We start from the raw sequence: 6,169 nt of genomic DNA on the forward strand, positions 1-6,169 counted from the left end.
TGAGCCACATGTCAAAATCAGTGGCAAATCATATGGAGCCAAATGGATGAAGTCAACGTCATGCCTATTTTGAAATTTTAAAATGTATTACTACCTCTATTAGGGAATACCTAACATGGTTTTAGTTCAAAGTGGAGGGAGTACTTTCAAACCAACCAGCGAAAAAAATAATCTGCTTTCACTATGTGGACTTCTTTGAAACTAGTTCTCGTATGGGCATGTTATTTTTGAAAATCAACTTTATGGTAGCAATGTGCTTTTCTAGCACAGATCGGTTTTCTATCACAACAAAAGCCAATGATTTGTTTTACATTATTTGATGGAGAAAAACATATTCCTGAAAAATTGTTGCTTGCATATCATTCAAGCAATATTTTGCTTATATGTTACCTTTGGCCACGCTAATTTGTGTTTTGAAAGATACACGGCTGAAGTTTTAAAGTACTATAATAACATTTTTAATTGTGGAACTTGCTTTTTCATATATATCAATTGAAATATGTCCACTTTGATTCTAACTTTGAAGGCCGTGTGATGAGAAACATATATATACACACAAAAATATAGCATTATTAGGATTTAGTTTTACACAAAAAAGAAGCAACTTATTGGTATGTGCTACAAAAAGCAAGTTCGTACCATAAACTTGCTTTTCTAGTGTAAAATTGTGTTTTGAAAATATTTATTGAAACATGCCCATATGGGATCTAATTTTGAAGAACTCATTTTCAGATAATGAAGGCGGATTTTGATTTGACCGGTGAGCTTGAAAGTAATACATTTTTGAAATATCAGGATAGGTTTGCATGGCGCTGACATAATCTACTTTGTGTATACGTGGCATATTTTTTAGTATGTTGCTTGAGTGCAGATGTGTGCCCCTGTACTTGCGGGCGCTATGCAACCTATAAAGGATGCTAGGCTATCCGTCATTTCTGGAGCAACCGGGTGTGCTGCGCTCGTTGGATCGAACGATCTATTTACTGTTGCTGCGTTTTGGCTGCTTGCAGCTGGTTCACCGTTGGTTTTCTTTCACATTCTTAGCTGCTTCACAGGTGGATGACAAATGGGGCTCGCTATGTGTGGGGTCAAGAGAACAGGATGGTTTTTCTTTAGTTGTGCGTGAGAAAAGTATACAACCTTAGACGGACGAGTAGTACAAGAAAAAGGCGACGCGGCTTTCTCCTCTAGCTTCTCGTTTCCTCTTCCCACCCAATCGCTTGCCGTCATCAAGGCCTCCTCCACCCCGCTGCTCATCTCCACCTCCCGCGTGCCCTCTCGGTAGCGGCCACATCCGCTGCGGTGCATCCCCTCTCGGCCGCCACCTCTCCTCATCTCCTCGTTTCCTCCCAGGTTCCCGATCTGGAGCGAGAGAGGCAGACCGGCAACAAGCGCCGGCACCGCCGTGGGATGATGGAGGCCGACACCTCGCCTCACCTCCTCCCGTGTTCCGGTGGGGCCACCGAGGACGAGGGGAGCAACAACCATAGCAGGTGTGGTGCCGACGAACGCGAGCAGCAGCAGCAGGCGGTAGTGCTGGCGCAGTAGTGCCGGCGAACGCGAGCAGCCACAGCCGCAACAAGCGGCAATGCTGGCGAAGTGGTGGTCCACGGTGCCATCGTCGTTGTCCTCAGCAGAAGGTCAAGCCAAGATGATCGAACGACGCCACAACGGAACCGACCATAAATCCCGGACCCGAGTCTCATCCTTCCTCCATTCTCATCCTTCCCATGATCAAAGCAAAGCAATAAAATGGTTAGCCAAAAATTATTCTTGGCTGTGCAGATACCAAAAAAGGGGAGATCTTTAGGTCAATGAAGGGAATACCAAAAACTGCGACGTGCTTACAGAAGAGTGTGTAGTTCTCGTTTTAAGTTCACAAATATTGCAGTCTATTAAAAAATTAAGCTGAATTTTCCAGCCAGCGTTGCATGTGCGTAGAGAAAATGCAAATTTCCTTGAGATTGAGATGGTTCATCACCAAAATCGCGTCTTTCTCCTCCTTGGGGGCATCGTCTCGAAGCCGGCTATAACTGGGAGACTGTTGGATGGTGGCATCTTCGTCGTGGATGGCGGCATCTTCGCCGTGTGGATTGCTGAGGCGGGGCGCTGGTTTCTGTTTGGCAACGATGATGGCGTCGAGAGGAGCTCGGGTCGCGGCGTGGACTTGGTAGTCGGTTCTTTCCGGCGTGTCCGAGGTGCTCTTATGACACGGTCGGCGCAAGTCCTGCATATTTCCCTGGTGAGGCTCGTCGTCGAAATCAGAGCTGTCGGTTGCTTGCGCGTGTGGCCATCCGGTGGCATGTGCCGTCGTGGCTTCTATGCAGCTGTTTACGGGTTGGCTTCGAGGTTGGAGCTCTATGGTGAAGTCGGAGTCGCTCGTTCGAGGCAATCGGTGATGACGATGACGCTTGCGACTCCTCGGCGAATGCCTTTCTTCTTTACAGCTTTGTGTCCTATGTCGGTGGCCAGGTTGGCCGGTCATGCCCATGTCATGTGGGTTGAGTTGTATCAGTTTTAGCCCGGTTTTCCACCAATTAACCGGGTAATTCTCTTTTTCTTAATTAATGAAAATGGCAAATCTTTTGCCTTGTTTAAAAAATAATAATCTTTGAGAGATATTCCAAGGCGAGTTAGTCTTTTAGATGCTATCCTGACAGCAATTTTTAATTCTTCTATAGCTAACTCAGTCTTTGAGAGATATTCCAAGGCGAGTTAACTAGGGCTGTTTTACAGAACCTAATGATTTTATTGATTATTACGCTCCTTCCGAATGCTCATTCCGCGCAACACACGGTATGGTTGCTGATGTTCACTTAGGCATTACTGTACAGAGGCATATTCATGTATTCAACGAAGGACGAAATGGATCGGCGTGTTTGAGAGCTCACAAACGAAATAGGGCGAGACTACCTGCGACATCCACGGAACCGGACGCGGTGCCGCTGGCTCCACACCGTGGCGGCGGGAAGGGAAGGCGCACAGCCGCTCGCTGGCCGCCCGCGCGTCGTCTTGCGCACGACGGCAGTTCCGCAGCCCCACGCTTTCTCTCGACTGAGATTGCGATCCATCCGTCTCCTCTGGGACATCTTGTGCTGTGTCGTCCTCCACTTGGCTAGCCTAGCCCTGCTACCTTCCAAGCTAACCGTCTTGCAGGGCAGAGAAAGCGTATGAAAAACTGAGAGTGCTCTGGAAACTTAAGCGCATTTTACTTTTTCGAAATACTTGGTGTGATAATCAGCACAGGGTTTTATCCAAAGAAGGTGTGAGCCGACAGCGGTAGAAAAGGCAACTCCAAGGTGGATCACCAAAACAAACATAGCAAATATTCGTCGACATGTACGTGCAGGGCCGAGCCGGCAAAATTTAGGGCCCTGTGCCAAACACTAAACTGAGGCCTACTTTCTTATAAAAATAAAACTACTGTATATTCAAGTTACCGATAAGTCCTTTATGATGTTGAATTAAATCCTCTAATTTTTTCTAAAATATCTTATATTTCTTGTTACCAGATTCATATATTTTAGATAGATTTTTCGAGGACATAACTTGGATCTTGAAACACATGACTTCTACACCAATTAATATAAAAGAATATAAATGATGGGAAAACAAGACTAAAGGGATATACATCCAACAGTTACCAGCAAACCATTTGTAAAAAACTGGGACCGATGAACTCACGGACGTCAAACTTGACTTGGTCAAACTGTCCCTCGTCTCTCCTTTAGTCCATCTCGCTTCATCCAGCAGAAGAGGGAAAGTAACAACAAGCGAGATAGCACATGTTCTGAGATGCAGTAATGTTGATTAGTTAATTTGATTAAGTGGATTTAGCGCATCGCCGGAATACAACCATGTGTCTGCCCTGTTTACCTGCTGGTTGTTGCTGCCAGCGTTGCGGGCGCTGCCGATGCCGGCGGCCGCCATTCCTCTGTTGCGTCGTCAGGTTGCATCTGTCGACCAGCTGCGGCGTCGTTAGGGTTAGTGCGAACTATGGGTATTCTCATAGGCCATGGATTAGCGACATACGCGTGCGACGCTATCAGGGCCTTTCGGCCTGCTGGTTCAACTAGGCCTAGCTGTTGATGTGCTTCTAATTTGGGGCCCCCTGCCACCTGGAGGCCCTGTGCGGCCGCACACCCCTGGACTCGAGCCTGTGTACGTGGACATCGATAAGGGAGCTGGTCATCCAACCGCATGCACCAAATAAAAACGAACACGATATTATTTATATTAGGATTTTTTTGCAGGGTATATTAGGATTTCTTTTACATAGCAAAAGTAATTTTTAGCTTGGTCTACTCTTGGCCGGCCGTAGGCACGTCCCCGTGTTCAATGCCATGCTCTTCGTCGGACATGGGAACGTCTGTCTCCCACGTCTTATTCCTCATCGGAGTCCACTACCTGACCGGGAACGTCGTCAGTGGAGGTGAGGTTAATGATCAACGTGGACACTCCGGCCTTGTGGTTGTTACAACCCGGTGCAAACAACGTGGAGCTGCTGACATTGACAGTGTCCCTCGCCCGCCACCACTTGTGACGCCTCCTCAACCAGGTGCTCGCGCTCAACCTCGTTGACGCGAAGTCGCCACCTCTCACACAGTGGCGGAGACAGGGGGACCAGCAGGGGATCCCCCCCCCCCTAACATCTGGGGTTTAGTGCATAGAGTGGATAAATAGTGATTATTTGCTACTAAAAAACAGTTTTTCAATGGTTTGCCCTTCCCTAATCAGTTTTAACAGCACTTGGCCTTAGTGATACATTTTTTTTTCTGGCTCCACCACTGCTCTCGTAGCGGATAACGTAGGCGTTGCGCATGGACTTGTACAATGCCGCTGCCCATCCACAGTGCCTCGGACTCTCCACGGCCATTGTCGGGAGGCCTCCTCGTTTGCCTAATCGTCGGTTATCTGGCCTTCGTGAGCTAGTGCTTCTCGAGGAGCTGCAGGTTGTACCGCTGCTCCTCCTGCATCATCCGAAATGCAGAGATCAGCGGTGCCGCCTGTTCCTCCTGCTCTACCACCACCATGATGTTGCCGTAAGCGCACATGCGCTTGCGACATGGTGAACCCGCATGACCGGCGTGAGCGCCTGGTCCTCATCAGATGCCTCCTCCATCATTCGGTCCTTGTCGTCCGAGCTCTCCTCTAGTGAGCTCGCATGAAGGCCCGCGTTTATGTGGCGCACACGCCGGGCTTGCCAACAGTGCACAAGGTCCGCGATCTCGTGTCGGTGCAGCGGCAAGAGCTTCTTTGACCACCCACGGATGGTACCGAGCATTGTGTCGACGGTCGCGGAAGAAGGTGGACGAGAAGCGGTGGTGCGCCGACGGGCAAACTAGGGGAGATGGGGCTCGGAGGAGGTGCAGTTTGTGCCGCGGATGACCATCCTTGAATAGCGGGCGCCGGGCAGACCGAAGGCGGTTTGAATGTGGGCGTCTGGAGTGGGTTTCTCGTCTGCCGCGCAGGTTGAATACCGGGCAGGTAGATGGACGACCAACGATAGTTTGAATACGGTGGGAAGTCGTCCCATCGGTTTGTCCGTTCACTTCTTTCTGAACCGGCATTAACGTGGCTTGTAGAGCAAGCGGAGACGCCGTGAGCGGCGGGCCAGTGTGAGTTTCTGGACTACTGTGCCGATTGAATGTCACGCCCGTTCAGCTAGCGTGTGACAGTGGTTGGTCACGTCTGCTCTGAACGGACAAGAATGAGCGCCGAGAGCGGATGGACATCTAGAGTGGAAGTGCGAGGAGGGATATGGGTGGGGCTGTGTAGTCGGAGGCGAGCATTTGGATCATTTGCCCCATTTTACATGGGGTTTGATAATTCGCCCCAGGGTTGTCTCAATGGCGAGTGGCCTCGGCTCCACCCGTAATCTGGTGGGTCGGGGGGGGGGGGGGCAAATGATCAAAGTTAGAAGTAAAGTGAGGCAAAAAAAAAAATCCAAATTCTCAGTCGGAGGCTTAGGTAGCACGAGTTACGCCCACAAATTTTCCGCTGGTTTGATATCAGTTTGTAGGATTTTGAACGTTAAGACGCGCTCATGGATATTTAAGATATGATGGATAATAGCGGTGCGGACGTTTTATGGGAGGTTTGATGTACACGTTGCATATAACAGTGTTAAAGATAATATATATATAGTGTATTAAAATCGTCCCTCCTC

This window comes from Triticum urartu, chromosome 5A (assembly GCF_056163025.1).
Source record: "Triticum urartu cultivar PI428250 chromosome 5A, HENAU_Tu73, whole genome shotgun sequence".
Lineage (NCBI taxonomy): Eukaryota > Viridiplantae > Streptophyta > Magnoliopsida > Poales > Poaceae > Triticum > Triticum urartu.